This window comes from Wasmannia auropunctata, unplaced genomic scaffold (assembly GCF_000956235.1).
Source record: "Wasmannia auropunctata unplaced genomic scaffold, wasmannia.A_1.0 LD334579.1, whole genome shotgun sequence".
Lineage (NCBI taxonomy): Eukaryota > Metazoa > Arthropoda > Insecta > Hymenoptera > Formicidae > Wasmannia > Wasmannia auropunctata.
Genome location: NW_012028311.1, coordinates 666,260 through 681,452, shown reverse-complemented (window position 1 = coordinate 681,452; position 15,193 = coordinate 666,260). Strand labels below are relative to the sequence as shown.

The 15,193-nt window shown below is 50.1% G+C and overlaps 1 protein-coding gene across 1 annotated transcript in view; it reads right to left on the bottom strand.

The window, feature by feature from the left end:
• Nucleotides 1-15,193, bottom strand: part of LOC105458223 (serine/threonine-protein kinase 17B-like) — a 96,288-nt gene that overhangs the window by 30,224 nt on the left and 50,871 nt on the right. The gene's annotated exons all lie outside the window — the stretch shown is intronic.

Sequence of the window (15,193 nt, the reverse complement as noted above, 5' to 3'; positions counted from 1 at the left end):
CAAGATCAGAAAAGTTATTAAACCTTCATTTCAAGTTTCTTATACCATTCCATTAACGGACAATCAATTCAGATGGTCAAAGCCGATAAACGGAAATCCGCGTTAGCGAACGGTCTAACGTGGAAATTGAAAAACGATTTCCCTTTTTTTTTTGCACGCCACGGCATCGACCTCGCGGAAACGTCCTCGTCATCGCGTTGCCTTCGCCGGCTTCGCAGCCGGAGTGAAACACGTAATGACGAGATCGGCGAAGATGAGACGCCCGGTAATGAAGCCCTTTGTTGCCACGCATGGAGGCTCTCCATGACGACTTCGGCTTGAAGAGATTCGTGTTTCGCGAATGACTCGTATCGTTAGTCGCGGTATCGTTAAAATTTCGAAACTTTTTCCCGGAGAGACGAGACGTGCGAAAGCGCTCTTACGAATGGTCGATAGGGAATTCTAATCAGCGGTATCGAACGCAACAAATTCGACACACCGCGATCGAGAGTGATCGGTTAGTAAAAAGATTACGGCTTTCTATTAACGTTTACATGCATCTCTCGCGCGATCTGCAGACATAATTTAACGCCAGGCAAGCTGCAATCGATTCGAAGCGAAGACCTTCGATAGCAGCGAACTATTTGTGTCATTAATATAGGGTCAACGCATAATCCGCTCGAGCGAGATTAAGATTGTACCTCGTTACAGCGGCCAATAACCCGATTGAACGTCGCAAGATTACGTTCGCGTGCGAGTAATAACGCCCGGTTACGATTGGTGTTAAGTATCAATCTATTAATTGGCGAGCCGCTTTATTGCAATCGGCGTTAAGGTCGATTTGATGCTAACGCTCGCGTTAACCTTGGCTGTTCCCCCCTTATATTACATACATAATCGTCTATTGTATAACATAAAAAAATTCAGGCAAGTTTTTAGCGCGTTGCAAAAGCCAGCCTGCCTCCGGCGGACGTAAGGCTTAATCACGCAGGTAGACCATTCCAAACTGTTTATCAACATGCGTCGCGGATCTCGTTCCCACAGAGGTTGGCTCCAGCCGGTCTCTTTCTCTCTCATTAAGCCGCATCTGCCGGAGTGAAAACTCCCGTGATCTATTACAGGTGCAGCCGGTGTGCAGGCGCGGAGAGGCTCCGAGAGAGGTTAACCCGATTTCTTTCCGCGGCGAGATCTTTCCCGAGGGGAGTGTGTTGCAACTCGCGGTGCAACACACTCCCGCCGTCATTAGCCTTCGTCTGTCGGTTCCCCGCATGCGACCGGCCACTTTGCAGCTCGGACGGGTGAAATCCGAGGAAAGTCACGGTCGTGACAGGCAGAAGGATGCGCCGAGGGCTCGACGAGAGCACGATCGGACGCGCGGGTCGAGGTTTCCATCTCGATCCTCTGCCAAGGTCACGGCTAAATACGCAGGCGTCATTAACCTTGACCAAGTATACCGCGCGGCCGCCGCGGAGAAATCCCACGAGGGTAGTCACGCGTGTGAGCTTCTACGGGCTATTCTCATTAAGAGAGTGCGCGGTGCTTAGTTCTGTTTTAGGAATGATCGACAATTTCGCGACTCGGCGAATCACAGATCGCAGATCGCGCGCGCTGGAATCTTTGGGAATATTCTCGATAACCGTCACGCCGCAACGTTCATCATCTAGATCGCTTCGAAAAGCTGGGAAAAAATTATTATTACAGCGAACTTTCTGTTGCAGCGAACATTTCGTTCCGGGGAATGTAATTTCAATCAACCCGGGCATACCGCAGATCTTATCGGGGACATGTGTGCTTCTCCACGAGAACGCGATGTTTTCCTATACGTTACGAGTTTGTCGAGCGCTACTTCGAACACACTCGCGTACGGGCGGAATATTCCCGCAGGGTTCTGCCCGACGCGGGAATTAATGCGTTCGTCGTGCGGCTCTCCTGCTCGCGACGTTACTTTGCATTTCCGCGGAGAAATCGTCGGTAGCGACCGCCGCCGTCCGCAATTTCTCGTTCGCAAAGCGGCGAAGCGCAATATTTCAACCGTCTCTAATTCCAAATACAATTTATCGATTTTGTACGCGACGTGCGCCACATAAGAAATCGAATCTTATATATTATACTTTCGCAAAATCACTCTGCGCCCGCGGCAGAGGAAGTTGCGTGGCTCGCAACGACAATTAAGATACCGTAATTAACTGACTAATCGCGGAATGGATAATGCGTAATAATAAGTATAATAAGAGATATTCTCGAATAAGATATGCGCTTTCCCATTCCTGACTAAAAGCGACTCGCTAGCCAACGGGAAGATGCGGAACGTAAGAAACAGATTCCGGTATAATATTATCGATGAGTATAGAGCTCATCGATTCCACGAGCATGGTGGTTTCGTCGACGGGGTGTATCAACCGAAGCGAAATTAACGGAAACGACTAGGCATACGGCTAACCGTGCCATCGAAAGAATTTTACCGCCGCGGATCAAAGATCGCGCGACTTTCCGCCGTGCCGCGACCGAACTGCGAAAAACGCGGCGCGGAACGAGCGGTGCTCAATAGTCTGTAAAGTCTTTAATTTAGCAAACTCCCTTCTTCGACGTTGCCGATCGCCGTGCCAGCTGACCGGGCGGCTTAAAGACCAGCGCGTAGCTAATGGCACCCGTGATCCTCCACGGAGCGCTTTTCACGAGCGCAACGCGCGGCTGCAGCGAAACGCCCCCTCATCTCCGCCGCCTGCCCGTGTACGGAAGGCTATACCTAGAGTCCCTAGAAGGGAGAGTCTGTGGGCCACGCATCACAAAATGGCGTCTGTAAATGTGGCTCATGCACACATTTATAGTTTTATAAATAATACAAATAAATCATATGTGCTATATACGATCTCTATGTTATGTGATTGGTGACCATTTTGAGGTAGCTTGATATTTTTCAATAAAAACAGTCACAGTGAATGGCTAGACTCTCCCTTCTAGGGACTCTTAAGTTATACCGAGCTGGTAGCGCCGAGAGCGCGTTTAAGCCCGACGGCTTTAAGAATGGCGAGCCCTCGCTTTTAAGGATGACCCCCGGCCTAGCAAAACATCATCACGACTACCGGCTTCCCTTCTCTTGGCGCTTCTCCCGCGCGTCTATCATTATCCATCGGTTTGCCGAATCGGCCTACTCGACGTACACGAGCTGCGAGCACTTCCCACGGTTTGCGGTTTCTTCCCAAAAAGCAACAGTTTACGTTTCATTAAAATTATTTAACAATTGCGAAAGATTGCGCCATTTGCGAGGTAAGCGATATTTGTGTGAGTTGCAAGGTAGGTTGCAAGGTCCATGTGTCCTAGAAGCCGCGACGCTCGCACACGAATCGCATTAGATCCGGATCGTCGTGGCGAGGGATTTACTCCGGCTACAAAACTGGATTGCGTTCAGAACGTGGGGAGAGGGGAGGGAGGAAGAGGGGACCGAGAAACAGGGCTAATCTCTCCCCTCCCCCTCCCCCGTTGGAATCGCTCGCGTGCTTCTACGGGAGTCTCTATCTCGAGAAGTCGCCGCATCATTTCGCGCTACTATATTTACCGCGCATCTACCACGGATTTTTAACGACGTCCCGTGGCTTCCGTAAGAAGCGAAGATGGATCTCTAGCAAGTCGGGGCCCTTTTTGCGACGTTAACATCATCAAGCGTCCGCCGCCGGCATACCTGCGCGCCGGCAAGAAAGCGGCCTCTCCGAGGAGGTCCGATCCGCGCCGCGCACTTACGACCCCCAGGAAGCCCGGGGCTTTCCGAGAAGGGAAAGGAAACCCAGAGGAGAGAAGGAGGGGAACTACCGTTCGTGTCCGCCGGTGGCGAAGGCCCAATTTTACGCCCCAGGAGTCAAGCCGAGCGGTGGCCGAGGACCTGTGCACCATTGCCACGACGTGACTTCCTCTCCTCTCCCCTCCTCTCTTCTTCTCTCCTCTCTCGGCGTCTCTTCCTTCCGCGGAAACCATCAGCGCGCCAACGGAGTGCTTTACGAGCTCTCTGAATCACAAAGAGTCGCTACCGAGGGAAGCTCCGCGATCGTTCCGTTTCCGTGCTTCCGCGATCAAAGGAACCACGCGGCAGTTTTCCGTTTCAGCGGGAGCACCTCGCGGCCAATCGCGTATGTCACGCGTGCACCTATACCTGAATTTCGTTCTTAACGCGGTTCTGCGCGTCGGAGAATTTCGTGCGGGAGGGAATGTAAAGTCGGCTCTCGCACGACTTTCCGATTCCGACTGACCCTTTTTTTTTCCTGTTTACCTTGTCCGCGGCGCCGACCTAAATCGACCCAGATCGATCTTCCTGTCGGATGGAACACGGGCCCTTAATCGCTTTACTTTCGTTCTACCACTGGCTGCGCCTGGCCGCAAGTACCTTTACGCTTAATATTTAGTGACACAACAATACTTTCACGATGTTTGCTTCTCTTGAGCTGCGGCACGGTAGTTATTATTTGCGAGTACCGTTTCTCAACGATATTTTTCGTGTCAGTGCAAATCTTAGGCCCGTATCACGACTCGGCATTAATACGGTCGCCGTAAAAAATAATTAGACAGAATCGTGGCTACTAATGAATGCATCGATTACTCGCATTAGGGAAAAACCGATATTAATTTCGTCGGCAATACGCGACACACGGTTCGATTCCCGTCTGCGGAAACCTTTTGGGTCGCGTAAACGGAAGCGTCGCGACAACGACTTAACGCGGTAGTCCCGCGGATGCTGTAGAAAGTACATACTTTCTCCGTAGCGTCTCTCGCGAGCGCTTCGTATGGGTGCGTATGACTCGGGACGCGCATATTAAAGCGTCTCTCCGGAGAGATTATGTCGCTGCACTCACATATATATATATGTATATACATGTACACGCTTCACGGCCACAGGTGCAACGGCGAACGACTGCAGTATGTGCGCGCTCCTCGGCGAGCGCTCTCGCTATCTCGCGCGGGATCTCCTCTCTCGCCTTTCTTTCTTGCGCGTTCCTAACGTCGGCGCGGGGGGACAAAAATCAGCTCGGACAGTTCCTGGGAAACCAGGTTCAGAACACCAGCTGATTTTATTGTCGAAACGTAATTAAGATACAAGAAAGCGCGGTATGTACATACACATGTTATCGTAGAAACTCTGACATGTCCCCGGGCGGTAAGAATTATAGACTTGCAGCTACGCCCGACACAATGAGCGGTTTCAGAAGGCGTTATCTGATGGCTCGAAACAGAAATTGCTCTGGCGCGCAGCGACTCGGCGCGAGGCTAAATTAAATTCGACTCGCGGCGTTGATGAGACCGCGCGGATTGACGATGTTCATCCCGAATTCTTGAATTAAATATCGAATTCCCTGCCATTGTATCTAATTGTCGCGAGCGTGAGGCGGCGTTTCCCGGCTCTCGCCCGGCGTATACGGCCGTACATATCCGTACATTTCGACCGGGAAGGAAAGTCCCGTTCCCACGAGCACGCGGATTTACGGAGCGTGGCGCGCGTCTCTCAAATCTCCCCCGCGGGCCCATTAAAACTACGTGTACCACGTAGCGCGGATCAACGACCCCTCGGGGGTCAGACGCGCGGGGGCCCGTGGCGCGTTAACTGCTGGCTGCCCCGCGGCGCGGAGCCGCACCAGGAAATCGGCGCTGACGCCGCGCCGGCGTCAGCGTTCGCGTCGTTACGCGAGATAGGCAACTGCCGCCGTCACCGTCGCCGTCGTCGTCGCCGTCGTCCTTTAAGGCATCCATTAGGACCTCTTAAGTGCTAAACACGGCGATCGATCGGTCGGTCGGTCGGTCGGTTGGTCCGACGACCCCGCTCGTACGACCAGGACGAACCTTCTTCTTTCTCTCTGTCCCACCGCCTTCCTCTTCACGATTTCCTCTCCTTCCTCTCTAAGCATCGCCGCTCTCGCTTCGTCCTCTCTCGTATTTTCCTCCTCTCTCTTTCCCTCTCGTTCCATCGCGCGCTCCTGCCATCCACCTCCTCACTTCTGCCTTCTTCGAGGGTCATCGACATTCGCACACCGGGCGACATTGTACGCGACCGCTGTGTTTCCTGGGTCGCCGCAGTTAAAAGCGCGCTCACGGCACGCATCTCGCACAGGATAATGCCGGACAACTTCCAACTATATATATGCGGGCGCGCATATAAAATAAATTGTACAAATAGACAAGTTCGCGCGGCCACGGTGATTACCGCGGCGTACAACTCGCGATTTAACGAGGCTGCCGTCGAGACGTCACGATTGTAACGCCCAGCGTTCATTAATAATTCCATGCCGCGCGGAATCGCCCCGGTACGATTGCTCCTAATACCGCGGAGCACCAGGCCGCGGGACACATTGTTACACGGATCCTCGTTATCGGACGTGCAGTCTCGCTGAGAAAACAACCGACGAGGTACACGCTCGTCTCTTTTGCGCGAGGCTCGCAATTTCCGCGTCAGCCTGCTTCAGCCTCTCGAGCAGCTCTCAGCCCCGAGCGGCAAATAGTCGATGGAAAGAGAGTTTACCTCATTACATAGTCCGCAACGCGGAAACCGGAGCGACTTACTCCCCGGCCGCCATTAATTACGCCCGACCACGGCGGTAATTAAAGAAATTAGCGGATATCTAGGCACAGAGAGGAACGACGTCACCATCTCATCGGCGAGTTGCTGGCTGCTGTTGCTGCTCTTTCTCCCTCTTCCTCTCCATCCTCTCCTTCCTATCTATCTCTTGGATGCAAATCCATTGTGCAACGAGTACGACGGCGGACTTAGCCTCGCTACCAACGGAGAAATTCGTTCCAGTTGCGTTCGCTGCTCGTTAACCGATTGCACAACGTTGCGCAACAACGTCCCTTTCTTACGGCTCTTCCTTTTTTTCTCTCTCTCTCTTTTTGATTTTGCTCGCGTCCATGACTTTTATCTATTGACAGCCTGCTTCCATTGAGCTTCCTTTCTCAAAATTTTAAGTCTGTCGAAAAAAAGAGTTCAGCAGCGAGTTTCTTCAAGATGGAACGTTCTATGCATTATGTCACTTTGTCGAACCGTATATATATAACTGCAGCTTCTGTCAACAGTGTTACGAGATAACAAAGGACTTGACATGTCGGTCACGGAACTTTTCGCCGTATCCTCATCTTGTCTGGCAGGTGTACCCCGATGTCCGGCCATTAGTTCACGGATTCTTAAAAGCGCGGTATTAACGTAATTGGCGTGGTCCGAGCGCAGCGCGATTAACCGCGATCCTTACGGCGGGTAAGCGCCTAAGAACTGTCGTTCGCTCGGTAATAAACAATAATTGGTCGGTCGAGTTCACGAGCACGGTCGAGTTCGACCGAGCACGAGGGGAAGGTCGTCCGACGTCCACGACGGATATCTCGGAATCTCAACCGAGAAACTCTGGATTCCGCGTCGATCGAGAGTTATAGGCGCGAGAGGAGTCGCGACTAAATCTATACAGTTTAAGCTGTCAGCCGTGTCTCCTATTTCATCCAGAATTATATTACTAACGCAACGAAGAGACATCCTCGCGGAGGATGTGAGTCTGGAAAGTTAACGGTCGGCACGGCAATCCAGTCATTTTTTTATGTTATTTTAAATTGTTTCCTGTACTTAAAATTTTTTTGTTCTATTTTTGTACATTTATAGTCGATAACATCACGAGTTGCTCCTTAGGAAGTGACTAACATTTGCATAAGTGACACGTCGCGTTTATACCTATTACATAGCCATTCCCGGACGACACGTATAGTGTCGAATGTATCATACGCTGTTTTGTGAAACTGGAAGTTCGAAAAATATACGGAAGATAATGTATCTAATTTTGCTGCAGGTAGCTGCGCGAGCGTGTAGAAAGTAAGATACTCGAGCCTGGCTGTTCTACAAGACTGGTTTTGACGGGAGATTAATTGCATATCGTTGGAGCAATGGCGGCTAGCACCGCGTAATTACCCGGGTACGAATCGATGTTGAAAGTACTAAACGTATAATGAATATGGACTTGATAATTATAATGGCCTTTTATTTTCGATTCGTTCTATCGGAGGCGTTCGAAGTGGAACGCGATTATCCCACAAACCGTGATAAATTTCCTCCTTAACAAACGACGATATATACCTCGGGCTTAAAGCCCGAGACGCGCGAGGAACAATCCCCAGAGTAGGGATCAGCACGAACAAGCCGCGGATCTCTCTGTACACACATAATCCGGCGGGAGGCGAGGGGGAGGCGGAGGGGGGGGGGTAGGAAGGGGGCGAGGCACACACTCGGGCGTCCTGCGTTGTCATCTCGATGACGAGTGGCGTCGTGACCTCTTCGTGGCCGCGTATACGGCTGGCACACGTGCACATCGCGCTCGCGGGAACGCGGCGAGCTGCGCTGCGACGTGCAAGCAGCGTGCCCCGCAGCGCGCCGAGAGGCCTTTCTAATCGGAGGGGCCCCGGGTGGGTATATGTTGTGTACACGTTGGGGGCGCGCGGGCGAATTTACGAGCAACGCGCCGCGCGCGAGCGCGCGCGTCCGTCGCGTCTGTCGCGTTTGACGATCCCACGGATCCTGAAATCATATCTCGTCCCGAGTTAATACTCGTGAGAGATCTGTTTTCGAGATACGACGGCGAGATGCGGCGGCGGACCTGTTTCAGTATATAGGCGCGAGGAGGCCGTTACGCGGCGCGAAAGCGGAAAGAGACGCGGTCTCCTGGAAGCCAGACGCGCGACGTAAATCTCTCGCCGTGCGTCTCGTCGCCGGTGAGAGGAGCGTTACCCCCGATTCTTCGCGATACGCGGATTCTATTTAGTCGCGCAATTCTCTCCGGATGAAAAATTCAGATCAGATATGCGAAGGATATGGTATCTCGTAAGTCGTTCGGAGCGATTTATCCCAGTGCAGCTCGAAACGGTACACCACCATAAACGTCAGCAACAATGACTATTCTCTATTTCCGAGACAGGCTCGGGCATTAAAACGCGATAGCATTGGACAGTCAAGGATCGTTTCACCGCGCTTCCTCGTCGTTACGATCGGATACAGCGAGCGTGGTTCCGTCGGGATCGAATGGGAAGGCCTCGCCGTCGAGGCTGAGAATGACGACCGGCGGAGTTAAATGCGTTGCCGCGAATCAAGCGGATACTTACAAAAGCCCCCGTGGGTCGATCATCGCTCGTTAGCGCCATTGTGTCGCAAGACTACGACGCGACGTGCGTGCCGCGTTACGCAACGCGACGCAACGCAAGCACGCACGCCACGCACGCACTTGATACGCGGTTGGCTTGCGGCTCGCCAGGATCCACACCGAGAAAAAGTGCGTCGCGGGTATCGCGTAGCGGTTGTTTTGTCTCCTTACACGCGACAACGGACGTGTCCGTGTGCGCGTGTCACTATCCGATTGATGGTATCTCCACCAGGCGAAGCTCTTACGATGCTCACGAATACATAATTGGACGTAATTGAACAGCGAAAATAGTAACCCATTACGTGACGCCGTTAAAGGACTGCCCAACAGAAACGAGTGTACCGAATGTATTGAAAATTGTTATCGGCGGAGAGATGTCGTCGCGTTGGAAAATTAAATAAAACTGAATGACAAACTAATGACGGCTCTTGTACTTAATAAATACATAATTGCCGTTGGAAACTCTCTCTGTGTGTCCCGAGTCATTTGTACTGCGCTCTATACAGGCTCCACCGTCTTTCTTCGTGTTTTACAATAATTTATTCGTTGAAAAAATGACAAATAGCACCTCGTTATTTTCTTTAATAACTGCCGCATAATATGGTAAAGGATGCAGCGCGGAATCGCTGCAGAGTTGACTTCGTAACGGTCCGATAATTGGACTGTCAGACGTATTTTCCTGTTAAATATCATCGATCACATGCAGCGACAATAAAGAATTATCGGAATGTTATATTAAGCTCATATAGTTATCTCTGTTTCCTTTCACTGTAATTACAGCTGACGCGGGCATACCCCGCGATTAAAGATACACACGTTCCTAACATGTAAAAGAGCCGGTTTGGCACATAGTCACGCGATCGTGACATCAATGAAACGGATCGATTACTCTTATTGCTGTGATGAAACACAACTAAGGAGTCAGCCCCGCGCGACGAGCTGATGAGATGAAGTCACACGATCGTTACATTGTATGATCTGGAAGAAGCTCCACTTAACCCTTTTCGCCGCAAATGGCACAGACATGGCAATTTACAAAAGGCGCTATCATCGATGCAATACACATATTAAACTTTACATAATCCCAATTACATAGCGAATAACTCTACGAAAATTATAGTTAAAACGTAAGTAACTATACGGTGAAACTATGTAATTTTCTCAACATCCTAAAAGTTCCGTCGCGTATATCTCATGTATGTATTACGGAGATATTATTACGATATATTACGAGAGAGTTTCGAATGCACAAATAAAGCGTCGTCGACCGACCCCCAGGGAAAAATTTCGCGAGTCGTGATCGCGCGATTGATCTGTGATCCCCTTACATCGTCCCATTCCCTCGCGGGACGCGATCACGAGAGAATCGCAGTTAAATAAATAAAACCGCCTTGGGGTAGAGGGGAGAGTAAGAGGAGTGAGGGGACGAATGGATCGGTATAGGGGGAACGTCGAATGGTACCGGAATGGTAATTTTATAGGCAGGCTCGTTTTCCGCGCGATGCCGGCGCGCGGCGCGCTTCGCTTGACCTTTGGCCTTAAACCCCTCCTTCCCAGCTTCCGATTCTTCACGGATGTCACGCTCGGAACAAAGGAACGAACGAACGAAGACGAGCTCTCTTAAGCAGGCATTTGGATGCCGCGCACCGCTTCAGGGCCGCGTATACGGCGAGGCGGAATCTGCATAGCGTAACTCTCTCGCGACGAGAGTGCGCGCTTTCGCGAAATCCTTGGACTCGCGCAATGCCGTCTCTTTGTGATCCAAGTTCCGCGCTCGTGCGCGCGCGCAGGAAAAGGCAGCTTCCCGTAAACACGGAGATTTCTTCTCCCCGAGGTCGCACCAGCAATGACATCTCCGCGACCCGACTTATATCGCGTCTCCAAGGTTCGCATTCCACGGTTTTCAGATTCTTTTGGGACATGTGTCCTTGGCTCGCGAAAAAGTCCTCGGAAGTCGGAAAGAAATTCAATCAAAATTCGAGATCTTTCACGATGCTTACAAAATTATCGTCGAACGTCTCTTATCGCGGTGCAAAGCTCTCGACTCGCGAGGTAAAGCGTCGTCCGAGGAAAAACTGCGAGAGCTTACAGCGCGGAAAAATCCGCCGACTGACGCACGGGATCGTCTTACCCGTGTCGCGTTAGGCGCGGATCATCGGCGCGATACGGGCCGAACCCAAGGTCGTACCTCGTTAGCGTTGTTGATTACACTCGAGCGATCGCACGTCATCTCCCTCCCCGGGTGCGGGGTGGGAATATCACGTGTGCGATGTCGTAACACCACGCGGTTATCCGGCCGCGACGTCGAGATAAGTTCCGCTGCGCCCGACCGCAAAGAGTCTCCCCGTGTGAAGCGGCTCGGGCTCGCCCGCGGAATGCGGCTGATCGGGTAAAAATGATAAAAGTCCTCCCCGCTAGGAAGAACTGGCTGCTGCGAAGCGGTGTGAGCGCGCGCGCGCGCGCGCGCACGCGCGTCAGACCAGGTATCCACATCGCATTACGTTAACTACACGAGTCGGCGCAGAAAACTATCAAGATATAATTTCAGGAACGAAAATTACTTCAATTTTTTAATTACTTCGATAAAATCCCGTGATTTGTCTATCGTGTCATTTATCAGAACGAAAAATAGAACAGAGTTACGTGAACAATATCTTGTTTCATCTGCATCGCGATATCGCGTTAGAAAATGAAGTAATAGAAATTTGAAGTCGCGGTTTAATTTATATTAGGTAATCGTTTCTTCGCTACGCAAACTCCTTTGTTCCGTATTTCTTCTACCTGTATATTGGAGCTGATTATATGACGATTGTATAACATTCCAATCCGCGTAACATTCCCCCCCATGAAATACGATACTCATAAAGCGGATTCTGCGGAAGAGTAATTTTCCGCTATTCCGCTGACGCAGCCGTAAGATCGTACGCGTCGGGGGCGGCATCGGTAAGATAAGCTTCCGTCCGAGAAATTCAACATCCGCTCCTTGACCCCGGTTCTATTTGGTTTGCAAATGATGCAGCTAGCCTAACTACCACCTGGAAGAGAGCTCCGTTGTTTGCGCAGCGGCGAGATGTGAAACGATGTGAACGACGTTTGAAGTGTTTACATCGATATAATCGTTAAATAACAACTTTATCACGAAATATCGCGCGCATCGTTAGCCATCTAAAATGAATACATTAATTTTCGACAATTCGCAAAAATAATCGGAATCGCGAGCTTTAAAACCGATATCAAGCGACATCTGCTTTTTCCAACGATCGTATTAAAGAAGCAGCATTAAAGGGTTATTACACCGACTTTTCCTTCGCGTAGGGTCCTAAATCGCGACAAGAAATCGCCCGGTGCTTCTTTGCGCGAGCCGGATAATACGACTCTCTCGGGATACACAAAGGGCTAATTCGATCGTAACGCCGATCCGCGCTTGCTCGCTAGCTCGCGCGCGCGCGCGCTCCTCGGGAGAGAGTCGTTCACCCGGCGCATGACCGAGCAAAGGATCTTAGACGAGAAAAGGAGGAAAATGAAGCCGGGGGAAACGAGAACGGGCCTGTTTTGCAAGCGCGGGGCGTTCACGGAGAAGGTTAAATATCATACGTAGTGCCTCGCGCTCGGAGCGAAGGAGGCCGGCTGTGCGCGCTCGCTCGCTCGCTCGCTCCACGCTGAACGATAAAGGCAGCGCGAGCGCGCGCGCGCGCGCGGCTCGACAAGACTCGGCTCGACTACACCGGTGATTCGCGTGAAAGTTTAGTTATGCTCGGCCACCCGATAAAAATCCCCCCGCGTGTGAGAACGCGCCGAGTGAACGCGTCGCGGTAGCCCAAGTCACCCAAGAGCGTGGCATCCAATCGCTCGCGCGCGAGCACTGATGCCACGCTCGAGATTTTCTTCCTCGACGCAAAAAGATACTTAAATTCTTTTGAAAAAAAAAATATATATATATATGGAATGTCGCAATCTGTCTTTCTTTGAGAAAAAACGTTGTAAATTGTAAGAAAATGATTTGTTGTCATCTGTGTATGTTACTCTTTAAAACACTCGCCGGGATACAAATGTGCAGAAAATAGCGCGAGCTGGCTTTCGTATCGGTCCTTTTATTCCCGACACATTCCGAGACTCCGGTGCAAATAAAGGTATCGCGAATTCGCATTCGCTTGCGCGCCCGTAACGACTCGTGCCTTATCGTCGCGTGCCGATGCGCATTATTTCGTTACGTGCTCTTCTCCGAGAATCGCCGATAAGCACCCCATGAAATTCCCCGTTTCCCACGTTTCCGATCGCGTCTGTCGCACGCACTCTCGATTTCGAGGAATCGAGTCTTCTTTTAGAAAATCACAGCGAGATATATTTAGCCCCGCTCGCTCGCGAGGCAGTTGCGTTTTCATTCGCAAGCCTCAATTAAGAACTTGCTACGTAAACGATTACAAATACAAATTATCACGTCACGTTCGTCATTGCATGAGAGAAATTCCAATTCAGGTATATTCATTCGTCGTTGCAATCGTGCAGTATTAATCGTACAACGTTATAGGATTAATCATTCGCATCGAGGACTGCTTCCATAGAGAGCAAACATTTTTTTTTTTCACTTTTACCTATAATCTCGCAGCAAATATATCCACGTGATTTCGGCATGAGAGGCCCGTTAAACTGATATGATTAGTACTTACTTACGCTTTCGGCTTATCGCGACTATCGTCTTAATTATCATTATCAATAATTAACATCTTATGTAATCATTTGGGAGCTAAGGCAATCAGTTTTTCGCGCAAAACGCATGTGTCGCGTCTGTTTAATCGCGTCGTCAAAATCGTCACAGGACCATTAAAGAAATTTGCATTTGCGGGAATGGAGCGATTAATTAGCCGGCGCCGCGAGCAAATAAGGAATCGCGAGGAATCACGAATGCGAATATCGAGAGTGCTTGATTTTGGCCCGCCGATACGAGAATCGTTTATCTCCGCCCGGCCGATCGGCGACTTCCTGCTGTCAATGTTTGAAATATGGCCTGGCCCGAGCGGCTCTCTTTAAAATCTTGGCCTAATAGGCGCAGTGAAACCATCGACAAAATCATCGTAGAAAATAAACAAGATTATACCGGTACCTGTCTAGCTTGATATTTTATGTACTGTTTTTATACCCGTCTTTTTATATACCTCTTTTACTTTTCTTTTTATGACAGGATCCTATAAATTTTATTTACATTAATTATTACTTACGTACAATGAATTTTAAACAGTGGAAGATTTTTCTCTCGTAAAATTAAAAAAAAAGGTTCTGTCGTTTTTATCAACCTATTTTTTTTCATTCTTTGACTTCCCTTTAGGTTAATTTTAATTAAATGTATAAAAGTACATATAAAAATCGAGACCGATTATGGCATTATAAAAATATTCTCCGATTTCCGCTAGATTTGATTCAACTACTCTGGTAATTCCGATACTAGTAAATTAGAATTCTTATTATTCAGTGCTTCATAAAGCCATGAGTAATGAATGGTCTGTTTACAGCGAGAAGTACGCGAGCGATCGTTCAGGAATTATACTCGTACAGTCGCCACGTTAAAAAGACGATCGTTAAGTGGTTAAACGAATCGACGATAGCGGCGGAGAAATTCAAATTACAAAAGCGAGTCAATTGCGCTCGCGGTCGTTATTTTAATGTCGCCGGAGATTGTAGTCGGCTCTCCCGATTTAGGCGCGGAAACGCCAAGCGAATGCCAATAATCGGACGTTTTTATCGCCCTCGAGATTAATGCCGCTCACGGACGAGCGAGCGGACAACGACTTCCAAATCCTGTACGCGAAGAAGAAAAAAAATCACGTGGACGTGGAGAAAGACGGTGCAAGGAGAGGAGGGAAGAAGAGGGGAACGAGAGAACACCCTCGACGTCCTTCGACGGCCGCCACAGTTTGCTGACCCGGTTCGCAAAGAGCAAAAATCGATGGCGCATCGTTCGGGGTGGGGCCGCGAATGCCGAAAAGCGAGTACCAAACTACCAAAAAACGAAGAGGTCCGTCCTCCCGATCCGGTTCTTCCGGACCGCAAATGTCGTCCGGCACTTCGTAATG